The sequence below is a fragment of the Rana temporaria genome, chromosome 1 (genome assembly GCF_905171775.1).
Source record: "Rana temporaria chromosome 1, aRanTem1.1, whole genome shotgun sequence".
Lineage (NCBI taxonomy): Eukaryota > Metazoa > Chordata > Amphibia > Anura > Ranidae > Rana > Rana temporaria.
Window position 1 is genome coordinate 359,104,158 of NC_053489.1, and position 22,017 is coordinate 359,126,174.

Here is a 22,017-nt window from a genome sequence, read left to right on the forward strand (position 1 = left end):
TGACATGCGATAGCCCCTTGCACTGGAATTCCACCCTTTCCATGCTGCAAAGATTGTACTAGAAGCAACAAGCAATAAACAAACACCTCTTTGAATATATTACAAGGACCTTGGGTTTTTTAACCCCTCCCTGCAGTGGCGGCATGCAGTGTCCAGGAGATCTGCACAATTTTGTCCCTTTTTGAATAGGCGACTAAAATGGTGAGCCACAACAAGGTGGGAATAAGTGATACCATACCCCTCATTTTTTGTGAAATGCACAGCAGCAGATAGAAAAGGAGGATTTGATTCTATCCTGGAGCCAACAGAAACTTTGCTTCTATCCCTGAGACACAGAGGCATCATGATAAAGAGGAGTATGATGAGGGTTGGTGTGCTGAATGAGAGAAGGAAAGCTATCAGGCATTCAGGTGGGCTTTTTACCTTTCCCAAACCCCAGGCATTTTACATAGGTGGGTTGAGCAGTTGGAGGACAATGTTGTCCTTGGTGATATTTAGGACTCTGGATACTCCGACACAGGCAATTTAAGGCATATTGGATAATTTGGGGAGCCATGTCATCTGCTGACTGCTGGTGTTGGTCCACTATGTTTTATCAAGTCCAAATTCAGCGCACCCCATCTACCAGGAAATTCTAGAGCACTCTGTGCTTCCCTCGGTTGACCAGCTTTATGTAGATGCTGATTTAATTTACCAGCAGGACTTGACACTTGCCCACACTGCCAAAAGTACAAATACCTGGTTTAATGATCATGTTTTACTGTGCTTGATTGACTAGCAAACTCGCCTGACCTAAACCCCATAGAGAATCTGTGGGGTATTGTCAAGAGGAAGATGAGAGACACCAGACCCAACAATGCAGATGAACTGAAAGCCACTATCAATGAAACCTAGGTTTCCATAACACCTCAGCAGTGCCACAGCCTGATCGCCTCCATGCCACTCCAAATTGATGCAGTAATTCTGGCAAAAGGAGCCTCCAAACCAAATATTGAGTGCATACTATATACATACTTTTCAGTAAGCCAACATTTCTGTATTAAAAATCCTTTTTTTTCTATTGGTCTTAGGCCGCGTACACACGACCGGTCCAAACCGATGAAAACGGACCGAAGTTCAGTTTCATTGGTCCAAACCGACCGTGTGTACGGCCCATCCGTCTGTTGTCCTTCGGACAAAAATTAGAGAACTTGCTTTAAAATCGAACCGATGGACGGCTGACCGATAGGACCAAACCGATGGTTAGTACACAAAAGCATCAGTTCAAAACCCGTGCATGCTCAGAATCAAGTCGACGCATGCTTGGAAGCATTTAACTTAATTTTTCTCTGCGCGTCGTTGTGTTTTACGTCACCGCGTTGGACTCGATCGAATTTTAACTGATGGTGTGTACGCACATCAGACCATCAGTCTGCTTCATCGGTGAACCGATGAAAACGGTCCGTCGGACCATTCTCATCAGATTGATCGACCATGTGTACGCGGCCTTATGTAATATTTTACATTTTCTGAGATAATGAATTCTGGGTTTTCACTAGCTATAAGCCATAATCATGAAAATTTAAATAAATAAATGCTTGAAATATATCACTCTGTGTCTCTATATAAAATATATGAGTTTCACTTTTTGAATTGAATTACTGAAATAAATTTACTTTTTGATGAGATTAAAATTTTAGGAGATGCACCTGTATAGAGTTTTTATATGCCTTAATGGGAATTGTAATGCAAAAGGAAAAAGTCTTGAAATATGCCAGTTGTCAGTGAATGTTTAGGATATCTTATGGATTTGGGTCCAGAAATTGTCCAAGATCGGACAAGACCAGAAAACGTGTACTCAATCCCCAGGTTTTTGTCTGCATCTCCAGCACATGGTCGGTAGCTCAGGGTAAATAGCATGCAGTATTGTTGGAGTGCAGTACCAGTGGTAGATAAGCTTGTATCCTGATTCATGATAGTAACTACTGATGGAGAATTTTTACAACATAAAAAATGATTTTGGGTCATCTGGTGAGAGTGAGACACCTAGGTTCCCAATAGGAAACGTGGGGGACACTAAGATGCTTCTGTCAACAGTAGTTTGTAGGACAAAGAAAGCACATGGCAGAGTGGCGTAGTCACATGTGACATGCACTTTCAAATGGCGTAAGTGGTATCAAAAATTGTCCTGAAGCGGGAATCTAACGTAGATAATTAAAATTGCAGTTTTTTTTTAAACATAAAATCCAGGTCCCCAGACATTTGAATAGGGGTTAACCAGGATGTTCATCTCAGGGAATTTTTAGCAGTATGTTAACATATTTACAGCAAGGTTCAGAAGGAAGAATCCTGACTGCCTTGTAAAAATAGGCATTCTGACTGCAATGTTTAATCATTAAAAGATATATACATTCTGGGTAGGGGTGAGCCGAACCCCCCCCCCTGTTCGGTTCGCACCAGAACCTTTGAACGGACCGAACATTCGCGCAAACTTTATAACCCCATTGAAGTCTATGGGACTCGAACGTTCTAAATCAAAAGTGCTCATTTTAAAGGCTAATATGCAAGTTATTGACGTAAAACGGGGTTGGGGACCCGGGTCTTGCCTTAGGGAACATGTATCAATGCAAAAAAAGGTTTTAAAAACTGACATTTTTTCGGGAGCAGTGATTTTAATGATGCTTAAAGTGATTTTTTTTTTTGAAAATTTTCTTTAAATATCGTACCTGCTGGGTGTCTATAGTATGCCTTTTAAATTGGCACGTGTTTAGAACTGTCCCTGCACAAAATTACATTACAATAAGAAAAAAGTAATTAAAAACTGCTTGCGGCTTTAATGTAATGTCTGGTCCCTGCAATATGGATGAAAATCATTGAGAAAAATAGCATGGGTTTCCCCCCTCCCCCCAGGTCATTACCAGCCCCTTTGGCCCTATATACTTTGAACAGCAGTATACAGGCGGTGCAAACAAGACAGGGACTGTAGGTTTGTTGTTAAGTAGAATCTGGTTGTAATTTTGAACTGGTACTTTTTTAAAGTGTAGCTCTAGCCCAAAAATCTATTTTTAAGCTTTTTGGAAAACATATTAAAAACATATTTTGTCCTTTGAGAACTTGCTTTAAAATCGAACCGATGGACCGCTGACCGATAGGTCCAAACCGATGGTTAGTACACAAAAGCTTCGGTTCAAAACCCGCGCATGCTCAGCATCAAGTCGACGCATGCTTGGAAGCAGTGAACTTCATTTTTCTCTGCACGTCGTTGCGTTTTACGTCACCGCGTTGGACTCAGTCGGTTTTTTAACTGATGGTGTGTACGCACATCAGACCATCAGGCCGCTTCAGCGGTGAACCGATGAAAACGGTCCGTCGGACCATTCTCATCGGATGGATCGACCGTGTGTACGCGGCCTCAGTGGGCGCAGGAATGAGCCCTGCTGTTAAATATTAGATCAAGAATTGTAATTACATCCCCCTGTTGAACAGGGGCAGAAAAATTGGGCCTTTGTTGGTGGTGGTGGTGGTGCTGGCGCCACAACACTGTAAGCCCTCACAGTTACTCTTGGTGGGCGCAGGAATGGGCCCTGCTGTGAAATATTAGATCAAGAATTGTAATTACATGCCCCTGTTGAACAGGGGCAGAAAAATTGGGCCTTTGTTGGTGGTGGTGGTGGTGGTGGTGGTGCTGGCGCCACAACACTGTAAGCCCTCACAGTTACTCTTGGTGGGCGCAGGAATGGGCCCTGCTGTGAAATATTAGATCAAGAATTGTAATTACATGCCCCTGTTGAACAGGGGCAGAAAAATTGTGCCTTAGGTACTGGTTCCACAACACAGCAACCCCTCACAGATACTCTAGTTGGAGCGCACTAATGAGCCCTGCTGCAAAGTATTGCATCAAAAATATTAATTACACGCCCCTGTTAAACAGGGGCAGAAAAATTGGGCCTTCGGCCCTGGTGTTGGTGCCACAACACTGCAACCCCTCACAGATACTCTAGTTGGAGCTCAGGAATAAGCCCTGCTGCAAAGTATTGCATCAAAAATTGTAATTACACGCCCCGGTAAACAGGGGCAGAAAAATTGGGCCTTAGCCACTGGTGGCGGTGCCCAGAACCAAAAATGTTCTTACAAGCCATCAGCATGATCATTGAGGAGGATCATTAAGGAGGAAAAGGATAGTCACTCAGCATAACAGGATAGTCACTCAGCATCAGTATAGGCAGTCTTGAAGGGATCTGACATTTATAAAAAAAAAAAGATTCAGTTACCGTATTTATCAGCGTATACCGCGCACTTTTTTGCCCTTAAAATCAGGGCAAAATCGTGGGTGCGCGATATACGCCGATACTCACTTCCCGCGCTGTGTTTGAACCACTCCGCCGACATATACCGAGCGCAGTACACTCGGGTATACTCGGGCAGGCTCAGCTCCACTCACGGTCACGTCCTGTGCGTCCTGTACGTCCTTTACGCGAGAGGAGCCAAGCCTGCCCGAGTTTACTCGAGTGTACTGCGCTCGGTATATGTCGGCGGAGTGGTTCAAACACAGCGCGGGAAGCGGGGATCAGCTGAAAAACACAGCGGGGAGGACACCACGATTTCTTTTTTTTCCAGGAATTTTCCTTCCAGGTTGGGGGTGCGCGCTATATGCCAGGGCGCGTTATATTAAGATAAATACAGTACATCAGCATCAGGTGCTTGGTAGCTGGTGGTGATCCAAGCCTGATTCATTTTTATGAAGGTCAGTCGATCGACCGAGTCAGTGGAGAGGCACACCCTGTGATCGGTTACAAAGCCTCCACCAGCACTGAATGTGCGTTCCGAAAAAAGGTTGGGTGCAGGACAGGCCAGTAGCTCAATTGCATACTGTGCAAGCTCTGGCCAGTGATCCATCCTCAAGACCCAGTAACCCGGAGGATTTTCGGTGGGAAAGGTGTCCAAGTCTGATCTTGCCCCTAGGTATTCCAGCACCATGTAAAACAGACGCTGGCAATGGTTGCTGGAACCGGTCATACCTTGGGGCTGCAGACTAAAAAATTGTCTGAACGCATCGGCCAGACGGCCACCTTCTCCACCGCTCCTTCTGTGACTGACCAAAGCCTCAGCAACACGTTGTCCAGGACCAGGATTTTGTAACTTCCCAGTCTCTGGGAACGCGTTGCACAGACCTTTCTGCAAGGCCTCCCGAAGAGGTTTCATCCTCTGCTCCCTCTGAGCCGGCAAGATAAGGTCCGCAACCTTTCCCTTGAAACGTGGATCAAGGAGGGTTGCCAGCCAGTAATGATCCCTCTCCTTGATAGCACAAATACGAGGATCCTTTCCGCAGGCGTTCAAGGATCAGGGAGGCCATACAGCGTAAGTTTGCTGAGGCATTCGGTGTGGAGTCCTCTGGGTCACATAGGATGACATGATCCGCAGCCACCTTGTCCCAGCCACGTACAAGTCCATGGGTTTCTTGGAACTGTAATTGATCCCTTGAAGACTGCTGCTGATGCTGAGTGCTAGGCTCCACCTCCATGCTGACACAATCCTCCTCCTCCTCCTTCCTCCTCCTCATCCTCTTCCTGTGTGATAGGCGGGCAAGCAGGAACACTGTCTGAATAAAGGGGGCCTTGAGAGGTAAGGAAGTCCTCCTCTTCCTCCCTCTGTTCTGCCTTAAGGGCCCTGTCCATTATTCCATGCAGCGTGTGCTCCAACAGGTGGATAAGCGGGACAGTGTCACTGATGCATGCACTGTCACTGCTCACCATCCTCGTGACCCTCCTCAAATGGTGACAGGACAGTGCATGCATTCCTGATCATGGCCCACTGGCGTGGGGAAAAAAACAAGCTCCCCTGACCCTGTTCTGGTGCCATATATGCACAGATACTCATTGATGGCCCTCTGCTGCGTGCGCAGCCGCTACAGCATGGCCAACGTAGAGTTCCACCTGGTGGGCATGTCACAGATTAGGCTGTTCTTGGGCAGGTTGTATTTTTTTTGGAGGTCTGCCAGCCGAGCACTGGCATTATATGACCGTCGGAAATGCACACAGAGTTTCCTGGCCTGCTTCAGGACATCCTGTAAGCCCGGGTACCTGCCCAAGAACTGCTGCACCACCAAGTTAAGGACATGAGCAAAACAGGGCACATGGGTCAGTTGTCCCTGTTGCAGGGCGGAGAGGAGGTTGGTGCCATTAATGCAAACCACCATTCCTGGCTTAAGCTGGCGTGGCGTCAACCACCTCTGAGCCTGCCCCTGCAAAGCTGACAGAACCTCTGCCCCAGTGTGGCTCCTGTCCCCCAAGCACACCAGCTCAAGCACCGCATGGCATCTCTTTGCCTGCGTACCTGCGTAGCCCCTTGATAAGAACTGAAGGTGTAGAAATATGTGTGTCACAGTCAAGTACTTGCGGCCAATCTACTATTGGTACACCAACGCCAGATTGCACCAGGCAAATTTGCCTGCCCCAGCTGCTGCAGTGCCGAAATAAGTTTTCTCCCATCCATCCACATGCCCAGCGGTTTAATGCTAGCTTAGCTAAATTGCTAGCACTTCAAATGCTGCCTTTTCAGTTGGTAGATTCTGCCCCCTTCCGTGAGTTTGTGGAATGTGCGGTACCTCAGTGGCAGGTTCCCAAACGCCACTTTTTCTCACGGAAGGCGATTCCGGCTCTCTACCGCCATGTGGAAGGAAATGTCCATGCCTCGCTGGACAGGGCGGTCAGTGGTAAGGTGCATATTACCGATGACTCGTGGTCTAGCAGGCATGGACAGGGACGTTACCTATCTTTCACGGCGCATTGAGTGACTCTGCTGGCAGCTGGGAAGGATGCAGGACAAGGTACAGTAGTGTTGGAGGTTGTTCCGCCACCACGCCTCCAAAATGCTACTACTGGTGATTGTGACACACCTATCTCCTCCACCCCCTCCCCTTCTTCTTCCTCTGTGGCCTCTGCCTGTGCTGATGTGTCCTCCGAACCAGCGGCGCTCCTTAGGCGTTCAAGGGGCTACGCAGGTACACAGGCAAAGAGATGCCATGCACTGCTTGAGCTGGTGTGCTTGGGGGACAGGAGCCACACTGGGGCAGAGGTTCTGTCAGCTCTCCCGGGGCAGGCTCAGAGGTGATTGATGCCATGCCAGCTTAAGCCAGGAATGGTGGTTTGCGACAATGGCACCAACCTCCTCTCCGCCCTGCGACAGGGACAACTGACCCATATGCCCTGTTTTGCTCATGTCCTTAACTTGGTGGTGCAGCCGTTCTTGGGCAGGTACCCGGACTTACAGGATGTCCTAAAGCAGGCCAGGAAACTCTGTGTGCATTTCCGACAGTCATATAATGCCAGTGATTGGCTGGCAGACCTCCAAAACGAATACAACCTGCCCAAAGACCGCCTAATCTGTGACATGCCAACCAGGTGGAACTCGTTGGCCATGCTGCAGTGGCTGCACACGCAGCAGAGGGCCATCAATGAGTATCTGTGCCAATATGGCACCAGAACAGGGTCAGGGGAGCTTGTTTTTTTTCCCCACGCCAGTGGGCCATGATCAGGGATTCATGCACTGTCCTGTCACCATTTGAGGAGGCCACAAGGATGGTGAACAGTGACAGTGTATGCATCAGTGACACTGTCCCTCTTATCCACCTGTTGGAGAACACGCTGCGTGGAATAATGGACATGGCCCTTGAGGCAGAACAGAGGGAGGAAGATGAGGACTTCCTTACCTCTCAAGGCCCCCTTTATCCAGACAGTGTTCCTGCTTGCCCGCCTATTACACAGGAAGAGGACGAGGAGGAGGATGATTGTGTCAGCATGGAGGTGGAGCCTAGCACTTAGCATCAGCAGCAGTCTTCAAGGGATCAATTACAGTCCCAAGAAACCCATGGACTTGTACGTGGCTGGGACGAGGTGGCTGCAGATCATGTTGTCCTCAGTGACCCAGAGGACTCCGCACCGAATGCCTCAGCAAACCTACGCTGTATGGCCTCCCTGATCCTGGAATGCCTGCGGAAGGATCCTCGTATTTGTGCTATCAAGGAGAGGGATCATTCCTGGCTGGCAACCCTCCTTGATCCACGTTACAAGGGTAAGGTTGCGGACCTTATCTTGCCGGCGCAAAGGGAGCAGAAGATGAAACATCTTCAGGAGGCCTTGCAGAAAGGTCTGTGCAACGCGTTCACAGAGATTGGGAGGTTACAAAATCCTGGTCCTGGACAACGCGTTGCTGAGGCTTCGGTCAATTTTTTAGTCCACAGCCCCAAGGTATGACCGGTTCCAGCAACCATCGCCAGCGTCTGTTTTACATGGTGCGGGAATACCTAGGGGCAAGATCAGACTTGGACACCTTTCCCACCGAAAATCCTCTGGCCTACTTGAGCTACTGGCCTGTCCTGCATCCAGCGTTCTTTCGGAATGCACATTCAGTGCTACTGGAGGCTTTGTAACCAATCACAGGGTGCGCCTCTCCACCAACTCGGTTGATCGACTGACCTTCATAAAAATGAATCAGGCTTGGATCACCACCAGCTACCAAGCACCTGATGTAACTGAATAATTTTTTTTTAAATGTCAGATCCCTTCAAGACGGCCTATGCTGATGCTGATTGACTATGCTGTTATGCTGAGTGACTATGCTTTTCCTCCTCAATGATCATGCTGATAGCTTGTAAGAACATTTTTAGTTCTGGGCACCGGCACCAGTGGCTAAGGCCCAATTTTTCTGCCCCTGTTTAACAGGGGTGTGTAATTAAAATTTTTGATGCAATACTTTGCAGCAGGGCTTATTCCTGCGCTCCAACTAGAGTATCTGTGAGGGGTTGCAGTGTTGTGGCACCAACACAGTACCTAAGGCCCAATTTTTCTGCCCCTGTTTAACAGGGGCGTGTAATTACAGTTTTTGATGCAATACTTTGCAGCAGGACTCATTAGTGCGCTCCAACTAGAGTATCTGTGAGGGGTTGCTGTGTTGTGGAACCAATGCCTAAGGCCCAATTTTTCTGCCCCTGTTCAACAGAGGCATGTAATTACAATTCTTGATCTAATATTTCACTACAGGGCCCATTCCTGCGCCCACCAAGAGTAACTGCGAGGGCTTACAGTGTTGTGGCACCAGCACCACCACCACCAACAAAGGCCCAATTTTTCTGCCCCTGTTCAACAGAGGCATGTAATTACAATTCTTGATATTCACAGCAGGGCGTTCCAGCGCCCATCAAGACTAACTGTGAGGGCTTACAGGTTTGTGGCAACACCAACACCTAGGGCCCAAATTTCTGCAGAGTATATACGGCAGGCCCCTACTTTCAAACATCCAACTTACAAACGACTCCTACTTGCAAACGGAAAGAGACAACAGGAAGTGAGAGGAAATCTACCCCATGGAAGGGAAATTCTCTTCTGTAAGGCCTTGTACACACGGTCGGATGGTCCTATGAAAACGGTCCGCCGGACCGTTTTCATCGGACATGTCCGCTGGGATTATTTGGTCTGATGGCTGTACACACCATCAGACCAAATTCCCCGCGGACAGGATACGCGGTGACGTGGCCACGACGATGACGTGGCGACGTGCGCGACCCTGGAAGGTCAATGCTTCCACGCATGCGTCGAATCACTTCAACGCATTCGGGGGATTTCGGCCCAGCGGACATGTCTGATGAGTCGTACAGACCATCGGACAAGTCCAACGGACAGGCTTCCAGCGGACATGTTTCTTAGCATGCTAAGAAACATTTGTCCGCTGGAAACCTGTCCGCTAGGCCGGGAATCCGGTCCGGTCGGGCGTACACACGACCGAACATGTCCACGGAAACTGGTCCACGGACCAGTTTCAGCAGACATGTTCAGTCGTGTGTACGAGGCCTAAGAGGTGAGGGTCTCCTGTCCACTGATGCTTTATCAACAATCCTTGTTTCACTTAAAAAAACTAATTTTCAAAAAACATTTGTCATTGGGACAGAAAGTGAGGTGCAATCTTCTGAAAAGATGCACACAGACAGCAAAACAAATGTTACAGGGGTGATAAGCCTTCTCTATGTGTAGCAGGGTCATGCCGTCATAGACTACTGATAGCAATGCAGACCTCAATCCTCACCGGTTGCCATCTATACTGTACATATGTGTTTATATTTGTTTCCTCCCAAGCAATGCATTGTGGGACTGAAGGTATTAGGAGAAACGGACTCCATTGACAATTGATAGGAAGAGACTACATTTTCCAATACCCTGCCTTTCTGGAGCACATGACGCCTCCGCATAGCCTGATGGGAGAGGCTACTTAAAGGAAGGGAGGATTGGGGTTCGCTCTCTTGGGACCTGCATCTCTCCCTCTGCGGAGCTGTGGAGAGTACCACAGATGAAGACTTAGGCCTGAATCCTGGGCATGGATCCACAGAAGGACTGGTAACCCCAGCGGAGAGAGACCAAGTGCCCTCCAGTTTGCGCCCCAAAGGATCGGAAGGGACTCGTCAGCTGAGAGTTGCAGCAGCGGAGAGCTGGAGATCGTGTACTGCGGAGCAGAGATTGACTGGCGTGCTTTCGTGAAGGCCTCAGGCGGACTGAACCTGTTCGGGTGAGAGGGCACATGCCCAACTTTCACTGTTACCTCAGCTTATCAACTATAGAACTTCCTGAGCTGGAGCCACGAGTTGTTTACCGATCTATCGGAAAGGCCTAAAGCCTGAAAGTTACGTTAGGAGAGTTAACGGACGCTGATGGGACAATCGGTCCATCAGCGGTTGTATCCCTCATACCCCTAGACTGAGTTCAACTTTCTTTCTCCCCTTTTGGATTACAATTTATATAAGTGCACCAACGCTTCACCATAGACTCCGTCCTTGTGGAACACTTTGAAGCTAATTGAGCCAGGCCTGGCCAGACTTTCCTGCACTTGTGTTTGCAGAGTTGCCCATTAGGGGGAGCTCGTGAGTATAGATCAGTTGTAATTGTTTGTAGACTCATTTTAGTTACCCGGGTTATTTGTTAAAGCGGGATTCCACCCGCAATTTTTTTTTTTTAAAGTCAGCAGCTACTAACAGTGTAGCTGCTGACTTTTAATAAGGACACTTACCTTGTCCTACTTGCCCGCGCTGATGGCCCCCCGATTCCGATCCCACGACTGATGCAGGTCCCGCGCCGCCATTCACACTAGGGGAAACAGGCAGTGAAGCCTTACGGCTTCACTGCCCATTTCCTACTACGCCTGTGTGAGTCTCGTGCCGGCTTGTGAATGGGCGGCTGCTCGCTGACAACACACACAGTTCCCAGAAAGCAGCGCGCCCCATTCACTAGAAGAAGGAGAAGAAGAAAACACGCTGCGGTGCCGAAGAGGCAGATTACGGACTTCCGCATAGCAACAGGTATTTCGGGTGAGTATAAATTCTTTTTTTTTTTCACTTTTTATTTTTTTAGGACTTTTGGCCAAATGTTGTTTTCCTGGGTGGAACTCCGCTTTAACTACTGCAAGGACGCTTGCAGGGTCATTCTTGTACATGTGATATTGTATGTTTAAACTTATGTTTACCCCTTTTCTTACCCTATTTACTACATACATCAAATAAAGATTCTTCTTTGGTTTTTACTACATGGTTTGTGTCGGGTGTGTTTACTTCCGGAGAAACAAATCTACAGAAGGTAACATCAGTATATTATTATTGTTGCATATTTCATATGTGCTATTGTGGCCCCAGCCAATTAGGGCATACAATACCATTGCATGTGACAGGTGTGCCAAGGGAGGGTTCGAGCCACTTAAAAGGGGTGAATCACTTAGCTAGAGTAGGTCCCAAATCTAACCAGCGGCTCCTGAGGGGGTAGCGCTACACATGTTTTTCAAAAAGCTTAAAAATAGATTTTTTTGGCTGGAGCTACACTTTAAAAAAGTACCAGTTCAAAATTACAAACAGGTTCTACTTAACAACAAACCTACAGTCCTTGTCTTGTTTGAACCGCTTGTATACTGCTGTTCGAAGTATATAGGGCCAAAGGGGCTAATAATGCCCTGGGGGGGGGGGGCCATGCCATTTTTCTCAATGATTTTCATCCATATTGCAGGGACCAGACATTACATTAAAGCCGCAAGCAGTTTTAAATGACTTTTTTCTTATAGTAACGTCATTATGTGCAGGGACAATTCTAAACACGTGCTGCTTCACAGGCATACAATAGACACCCAGCAGGTACAATATTTAAAGGATTTTTTTAAAAAAAAAATCACTTTAAGTATCATTAAAATCACTGCTCGTTTTTTTAACCCTTTTTTTCCATTGATACATGTTCCCTTGGGCAAGACCCGGGCCCTCAACCCGTTTTACGACAATAACTTGCATATTAGCCTTTAAAATTAGCACTTTTGATTTCGAACGTTCGAGTCCCATAGACTTCAATGGGGTTCTAAAGTTTGCGCGAACGATCGGTCCGTTCAAAGGTTCTGGTGCGAACCGAACGGGGGGGGGGGGTGTGTTTGGCTCATCCCTACTGATCAGTCACTGCCTGTGGTATTAATATGACAACAACAGCAATTGTATTCATGTGGCTTTAGGTGCACACTGTGCAGAAGACACAGTACACCAAGTGAAAATACTTGCTGATCAGTCACTGCCTGTGGCATTAATATGAGAACAACAGCAATTGTATTCACGTTGCTTTAGGTGCACACTGTGCAGAGGACACAGTACACCAAGTGAAAATACTTGCAGATCCCTGCCTGTGGTATTAATATGAGAACACCAGCAAATGTATTGACGTAGCTTTAGGTGCACACTGTGCAGAGGACACAGTACAACAAGTGAAAATACTTGCTGATCAGTCACTGCCTGTGGTATTAATATGACAACAACAGCAATTGTATTCACGTGGCTTTAGGTGCACACTGTGCAGAGGACACAGTACACCAAGTGAAAATACTTGCTGATCAGTCACTGACTGTGGTATTAATATGACAATAGCAATTGTATTCACGTGGCTTTAGGTGCACACTGTGCAGAGGACACAGTACACCAAGTAAAAATACTTGCAGAACCCTGCCTGTGGTATTAATATGAGAACACCAGCAAATGTATTGACGTAGCTTTAGGTGCACACTGTGCAGAGGACACAGTACACCAAGTGAAAATACTTGCTGATCAGTCACTGCCTGTGGTATTAATATGACAACAGCAATTGTATTCACGTGGCTTTAGGTGCACACTGTGCAGAGGACACAGTACACCAAGTGAAAATACTGCAGCTAGCACAATCACCCGCCTGCCTGCCTGCTTGAATGTCAGTATATTAGGAAGAGCGGATCTAGCTAAACTCAATACAGTGTATAAATATATATACAACACCTGGGATGCATATATATCCTCTACACACTGTAACTGAAACTGACTCGTCTGCCTGCCTGCCTGCTCTCTCTAACTAAAAAAAATGACAATCTCTCTCTCTGTCTTAGCCACCGCAACACACTACACAAGGCTGCCATGGAAGCGGTCTTATATAATGTGGGGCGTGTACTAAACCCCCCCCTGAGCCATAATTGGCCAAAGCCACCCTGGCTTTGGCCAATTATGGCTCTCCGCTTTTTTGCGCACTGTGATTGGCCAAAGCATGCGGGTCATAGTGCATGCTTGGCCAATCATAAGCCAGCAATGCACTGGCTAATGTTCGTAATTCGACAAACGGTCGAACATACGATGTTCGAGTCGAACACAAAGCTCATCCCTAGTAGTGACATAAAAGCAATATGTGCTGAGTGCAAAACCACAACTGCATATAGTGATATGCAAGTCCATATGTGGTGACCACACAATATGGAATATTCTTCCAAATAACACTGGATGTAGTGCTCCAGATGGTGCAGGTCATAAAAACCATTAAAGGTTTATTTAAATGAAAAAAGGGTCATACAAAAATGACAAAAGGAATAAAAGTGATCACATGAATAACAAAATAAAAGCAGTATAGGGTGCTGTGAAGCAAAAACTGACGCGTTTCGGCTCAGAAAGCCGTCACCAGGGGCATATGGCAAATTCTTGGAGCCTATGCGAAATTGGTCCATACCCACTCTGCAGCAGAAGGTCCACTGGTTCATCTCTTCAATCCCTGGGATCCATTCAACAGGAGTCATCGAGACCTTATTGCCAACCTCGAAGACCCTGCCGCACTGATTTAGGTCCTCTGAGACCATAAGCATGTCAGACTTACTGTTGCATAAACAGATGAGTCCACACCACACGGTAAGAGTACCTAATCCTGTCTTTATGTGAAGTCACCTTGATTCCTTCAGACAATCAGCCATTCTACATCCAGTGTTATTTTGAAGAATATTCCACGTTGTGTGGTCACCACATATGGACTTTCATATCACTATATGCAGTTGTGGTTTGGCACTCAGCACATATTGCTTTTATGTCACTACATTAGTCACATATGATTGATTGATTTATTCAGCGCTGCACTATTTATCCTTATCTTTGATTTATTTTGTTTGTGCTGGCAGCTCTATATATTCTCACCTGTGGGTTAGCGCCGTTTTTTCCCCTTTTTTCACAGTGTCTATAGTATGCCTGTAAAGTGGCACGTTTTTCCCGTGTTTGGAACAGTCACTGCGCAAAATGACATTTCTAAGGGGAAACAAGTCATTTAAAACTACTCGCGGCTATAATGAATTGTCGTGTCCCGGCAATACAGATAAAAGTCATTGAAAAAACGGCATGGGTTCACCCCAGTTCATTACCAGGCTCCTTTTGGGAACCCTGTGGCAAAATTAAAAAAATTACGTGGGGTTCCCCCTAAAAATCCATACCAGACCCTTATCCGAGCACACAACCTGGCAGGCCGCAGGAAAAGGGGGGGCGAGAGAGCGGCCCCCCCTCCTGAACCGTACCAGGCCACATGTCCTCAATGTGGGGAGGATGCTTTGGGGTGTGGACCCCAAAGCACTATGTCCCCATGTTGATGGGGACAAGGACCTCATCACCACAACCCTTGCCCAGTGGTTGTGGGTGTCTGCGGGAGGGGGGCTTATCGGAATCTGGAAGCCCCCTTTAACAAAGGGGAACCCCAGATCCCGTCCCCCTATGTGAATTGGTAATGGGTTACATTGTACCCCTACCATTTCACAATAAAAAAGTGTAAAATATGGTAAAAAAACACAAGACACAGCTTGGGACAAGTCCTTTATTAAAAAAGAAAAAAATTTCAGCGATGTAATCCATTCTCGACCCGGGATAAGGAAAAAGCACTGCCACGACATGATCCGCCTCCATGTGAGGCGCCCACCAAATGACGCTACACCCGCCGTGACAGCTCTTAAATAAGCTCTTAAATAGCTGAGGGCCACCCGTCACGTGCGTGGGTGACCCTGCCCCCTCTTTCATCTGTCAGGGCGGGTGTAGCGTCATTCGGCGGGCGCCTCCGATGGAGGCAGATCGTGTCATGGCGGCGTTTTTTTTCCGTATACCGGGTCGAGAATGGATTACATTGTTGGAATTTTTTTTCTTTTTTTTAATAAAGGACTTGTCCCAAGCTGTGTCTTGTGTTTTTTTTTTTTTTTACACTTTGTTTGTGAAATGGTAGGGGTACAATGTACTCCGTTACCAATTTACATAGGAGGGGGTTGGGATTTTCAGGGGGTCCCCTTTGTTAAAGGGGGCTTTCAGATTCTGATAAGCCACCCGCCCTCAGACCCCCACAACCACCGCGCAAGGGTTGTGTTCAGACCCCAAAGCATCCTCCGCATGTTGAGGGCATGTCGCCTGGTACAGTTCAAGGGGGCGCCCTCTCATCCCCCTCTTTTCCTGTGGGCTGCCAGGTTGCATGCTTGGATAAGGGTCTGGTTAGGATTTTTGGGGGGAACCCCACGTCATTTTTTTATTTTTGTGTGGGGTTCCCCTTACAATCCATACCAGACCTAAAGGGTCTGGTATATATTTTAACCTCTTCCATACAGGGCAGTTATACACACTTCCATACCAGGCCTATTCTGGCACTTCTCTCCTACATGTACAAATCATAATTTTTTTGCTAGAAAATTACGCAGAACCCCCAAACATTATATATGTTTTTTTAGCAGACACCCTAGGGAATAAAACGACGGTCATTGAAACCTTTTATCTTGCACGGTATTTGCGCAATAATTTTTCAAACGCCTTTTTTTTGGAAAAAAATTGTTTCATGAATTAAAAAAATTAAAAAACAGTAAAGTTAGCCCAATTTTTTTGTAAAATAGTAAAGATGATGTTACACCGAGTAAATAGATACCTAACATGTCACGCTTTAAAATTGCGCACACTCATGGAATGGCGCCAAACTTCGGTACTTAAAAATCTCCATAGGCAACGATTTGAAAATTTTTACAGGTTACCAGTTTAGATTTACAGAGGAGATCTAGTGCTAGAATTGTTGCTGGCACTCTAACGCACGCGGCGATACCTCACATATGTGGTTTAAACGGCGTTTACATATGTCGGCGGGACTTGCGTGTGCGTTCGCTTCTGCGCGCAAGCTACCGGGGACAGGGGCGTTAAAAAAATTATTTTATTTCTTTTTTTTTTTTATATAGATTTATTTCTTTTTTTACACTTTTTTTTTTAATTTAATTTTTTTTGATCACTTTTATTCCTATTACAAGGAATGTAAACATCCCTTGTAATAGGAATGTGTGTGACAGGTACTCTTTATGGAGAGATGCGGGGTTAATAAGACCCCACATCTCTCCTCCAGGCTGGAAAGCATGAAATCGGTGAAAAAAAATTCACCGATCTCATGCTTGCTGTTGCTTAGCAGTGTCACGTACCTCAGAGGGTGAGCCCGACGTGCAGGAAGTGGCAGCCGTTACTCCTCTGATTCCGGGACCCCTGATAGAGTAGACAGGAGGAACGGAAATGCAGAGTCGCACAAGCGCCTGGAGAGACGCTGATGCAGGGGCTGTTGGTCGCTTCTGCAGGATCTGATGGAGTCTCTGGAAGGCAGGTGCAGCCTGGCAAGTAGCAGACCGGTGGGAAGAGGTCAGGAAGATCAAGCAGCAACAAGTCCCAGAAGACAGTGCAAGTCCCAGAAGCCGGAGAGAAGCTGGACCAGCCGATCAGGCGCAGGAAGGTCAGGATGGTAGAGGGGTCGTCAAGCCGGGTCAGTAACAGGCGGGCGGCAGAGTACCAGGGATGAGGCAGAGGGATGGTCGGAGCAAGCCAAAAGGTCAGGGCAGGCGGAAGACAGGATCAACAGGAACAAGCCGGGTATCAGGATCAGGATTCAAGCAGGGGTAACAGGTACTGGCAGGTTCAGGAGACACTTCAGACCGGACAGCAAGGGGCCAGACTCCCAGGACGCCTTAAGTACCTTGTTTTGGCGCCGAATTGCCGTTTGCACGTGCCCGTGCGCCGTTGCCGCCGGTGCGCGTGCCCGTGCACGCCGTTGCCGCCGGTGCGCGTGCCCGTGCGCGCCGTTGCCGCGATTGCGCGTGCCCCGCGCGCGCCGATGCGCCGCTAGCGCCATCTGGTGGCTGAGGTATTTCATGACATTGCCCCCCTCCAATGGGCAGCCTCCGGATGCCCAATCGAGACATCTCCAGTGGATGCGAGTCCTTAAATGATTGGATTAGTCTCTCAGCATGTATGTTGTCCTCTGGTTCCCATGAATTCTCCTCGGGCCCATACCCCTTCCATTTAACGAGGAACTGAATTTGGTTGCGTCTCCTCCTGCAATCAAGGATGGATTCTACCTCAAATTCTTCTTCCCCATTGACTAATACCGGTTCTGGGGGACCAGTATCTCGTTCAGGAAAGGGATTGGGAACATCCGGCTTGAGCAAAGCAACATGGAAGACTGGATGAATTCGAAAGGTTTCTGGTAAATCAAGTTCGTAGGCTACCTCATTTATCTTTCTTTTAACAGAGAAGGGGCCCACAAATTTAGGGCCTAGCTTCTTCGTGGGACATGCAAGTCTTAGATTCAGAGTGGACAAATAAACTTTGGTTCCAGGTTCCAGATTGAGTTCTCCTCTTCTTCCCCTGTCAAAGATCTCTTTATTGCGTTCCTGTGTCTTAGTCATTGTCTCCTGCAGGATCCTGTTATTTGTGTTGAAAAAGTTTAGAGTGTCCTGGACAGCGGGTACCGTACTCTCCGGAATAGAATTAGACAGGAACAAAGGATGAAACCCGTAGTTGGCATAAAAGGGTGACTGTTTGGTGGCGGAGTGAATAGAATTATTGTAAGCGAATTCCGCTAAGGGCAGCAGGGACACCCAATCTTCTTGAGAGAACGAGGAGAAGCAGCGGAGATACTGCTCAAGAGTTTGATTTGTTCTCTCCGTCTGCCCATTTGACTGTGGGTGGTATGCTGATGAAAAGGAGAGACCGATTTTGAGACTACTGCAGAGTGCCCTCCAGAACCTAGACGTGAACTGCACCCCCCGATCGGACACGATGTCCGCTGGGACGCCGTGAAGCCTAACAATTTCCCTGATGAAAACTTTGGCTGTTTCCGGGGCAGAGGGTGTGCCTTTCAAAGGGACAAAGTGTGCCATCTTTGAGAGCCTGTCCACGACCACAAAGATAGTGGTGAAGCCTTCTGATGGGGGAAGTTCCACAATGAAATCCATGGAGATCATTCTCCATGGTCTCTCTGGCACTGATAACGGTTTAAGGAGTCCCCAGGCTCTAAGCTTGCTTCCCTTGTTGCGAATGCACGTGGCGCAAGACTCCACATAGTCCTTGCAGTCCTTCAGAAGTTGAGGCCACCAAAAGGTGCGTTGCAAAAGTTCTGAGGTTTTTTGTATCCCAAAGTGACCGGCCAACTCATGATCGTGACAAGAGCTCAGAACATCGATTCGTAGACTCTCGGGCACGAAGATCTTGTCCTGATGCCATAGCAAACCGTCCCTGGACTGCAGCTCCGAACCAGATAAAGGGGAAATTCCAGCAGAGGCTTGCCTGATTTGCGGTAATAAGTCCCTTTGTAACAATAGAAAGTTCCCAGATGACAAGATGGTGTCAGGGGGACTGAGAGACCCTGAATCTCCGTACATGCGGGAAAGAGCATCCGGCTTGGTGTTTTTTGACCCTGGCCTGTATGTGATATGAAAAGAGAATCTCGTAAAAAAAAGTGCCCATCTGGCCTGGCGTGGTTTAAGTCTCTTGGCCACCTTCAGGTACTCGAGATTCTTGTGGTCAGTGTAAATTAAAATTGGGTGCGCTGCGCCCTCCAGGAGGTAACGCCACTCCTCCAGAGCGGCCTTTATTGCCAACAACTCTCGGTCCCCGACGTCATAATTTCTTTCTGCTTCAGACAACTTACGGGAGAAGTAAGCAACGGGGTGTAACAGAGCCTTGGGGCCCTGTCTCTGCGAAAGAACTGCCCCAACCGCGGTTTCAGACGCATCCACCTCAAGAATGTATGGCAAACTCGCGTCGGGGTGTCTGAGAATGGATGCCGAAGTGAACAAGTTCTTCAGGGTTTCAAATGCTGTTTGGGCTTCTGTAGTCCAGCGGAAACGAGCAGTCTGTTTGGTCAAATCCGTTATAGGAGCAATGATGCTGGAGAAAGCTCTGATGAATTTCCTATAAAAATTCGAGAAGCCGACAAATCGCTGAACGCCCTTTCGGTCCGTAGGTGCTGGCCAGTCAAGAATCGCTGAGACCTTCTGGGGGTCCATCTCAACGCCTTTTATGGAAATTATAAGCCCCAGGAACTGTATACTTGAGCGTTCGAACTCGCATTTATCGGGTTTGGCATACAGTCCGTGGGTTCGGAGACGCTCAAGTACATTCCTGACGTGTAGCCGGTGTTTTTCCAGAGAAGGGGAGAAGATCAGGATATCGTCCAGATAAATGATGACAAAGAGGTCCAGGTAGTCTCTAAAAATGTCATTCACGAAGTGTTGGAACGTTGCTGGGGCGTTACAGAGCCCGAAGGGCATGACTAAATATTCGAAGTGCCCGAAACGGGTACGAAAAGCGGTTTTCCACTCATCCCCTTCACGTATGCGGACTAAGTTGTAGGCCCCACGGAGGTCTAGTTTGGTAAAGACAACCGCGGACCCAAGACGTTGAAACAGTTCAGGCACCAAGGGGAGAGGGTACCGGTTCTTAATTGTTATCTTATTAAGTTCCCGATAGTCCACACAAGGGCGAAGGGAATGGTCTTTTTTTTCCACAAAAAAGATGCCTGCTCCCGCGGGTGATGTGGATGGGCGGATGAACCCCTTCCTCAGACTTTCATCGATGTATGTTTTTAAAGTCTCTAGTTCAAGTCCTGTTAAGGGAAAGATCCTTCCGAAGGGAACTTCAGCACCTGGAAGGAGTTCAATGGGGCAATCGTAGGCCCTGTGTGGTGGAAGGGTCTCAGCCCCCTTCTTGCTAAAAACATCCAGGTAGTCGTGGTAAGCTTCTGGAACAGATTGACGGGTCTCGATGTCGAAGTCCATACAAAGTAAAGGCAGAGGAGGAGGTGACACTTGTAAGCAGTGCTGTCGGCAGAACAGAGAACCGAAGCTGACCTTGCCCGTGGTCCAGTCAATCTGCGGGTTGTGAATTTGAAGCCATGGTACCCCCAGTATGACAGGAAACAGGGGAGAGTGAATCACATCTAGGCATAGCAATTCATGGTGATTTTCAGCAATGGTGGTGGGCAGAGGCTGGGTTTCTCGGGTGACTGGTCCGGATTTTAGCACCGAGCCATCCGCTAGGTAAACAGAGAGTCCAGTAGTCCTGGGACGAAGAGGGATCCGATGCTTGATGGCGAAAGACTGGTCCAAAAAGCAGCTGCAGGCCCCTGAGTCAATTATAGCGCTGACTTGGATGGACTCTCCTGGAAGCTGGAAGAGAATAGGAATAGCCAGATGAGCGGAATTACTTGGCAGAACAGGTAGGTGAACGGAAGACATGGACAGACACTTACGAAGTTTGGCAGGACAGGTCCTCACGTAGTGCCCGGCCTCTCCGCAATACAGGCATAAGTTGTTGACCCTGCGGCGTTGTCGTTCTTCGGGCGTCAGGGAAGGACGGAGGAGACCCAACTGCATGGGCTCTGAGGTGTCAGGAACAGATGAGGCTGAAGGAACCGGAGGAACTATACTGGAAACGGGAGGCACCCGTGGCAGCATCCAGACCGGACGAGATGGGGTAGTGGTCCTTTCCGTTCGGCGCTCCCTCAGGCGCCGATCGATCTGGATGGTCAGGTTAATTAATGCCTCCAGGGTCCCTGGAACCCCTACCCGGGCCAGTTCGTCCTTCAGTGGCTCAGAAAGACCAAGGCGGAATTGGTAGCAGAGGGCCGAGTCATTCCAGGTTGTGTCTGAGCTCCATCTGCGAAACTCGGACACATAGTCCTCTGCTGGTCTGCGACCCTGTTGCAGGGCGTGCAAAGCGGCCTCCGCGGAGGCGGCCTGGTGAGGGTCCTCATACAGCAGAGACATGGCTTGGAAAAAGGTAGTAACATTGTCAAGTGATGGATCTTTGTTTTCCAGGAGGCGATGGGCCCAAGCTTGCGGTTCGCCAGACAGCAGTGAGATGGCGAAACCCACTTTAGTGGCTTCTAACGAAAAGGTCCGTGGCTGCAGAGCAAAGTACAGTTCGCAAGCATTGCGAAAGGCCCGGTATCTACTACGTTCACCCGCGAACCTCTCGGGCATAGGGACTTTGGGTTCGGGCGGCAGCATGATCACGGATGGGGAAGCAGATGCCCCAGAAGCCGCTGCAGTGGTGGTGGGAGTAGATAGAGCCTGGACACGATTCTCCAAACGCGTGTAGCCTTCTTGTAAGGTTCGGACGGCCTGGGTCAGTCCCTCAAGATGGCGGCAAAGTTCCTGCATAGGATCCACTCCCTGCGCGGGCTCGGACATGGCTGTCCGGTACTGTCACGTACCTCAGAGGGTGAGCCCGACGTGCAGGAAGTGGCAGCCGTTACTCCTCTGATTCCGGGACCCCTGATAGAGTAGACAGGAGGAACGGAAATGCAGAGTCGCACAAGCGCCTGGAGAGACGCTGATGCAGGGGCTGTTGGTCGCTTCTGCAGGATCTGATGGAGTCTCTGGAAGGCAGGTGCAGCCTGGCAAGTAGCAGACCGGTGGGAAGAG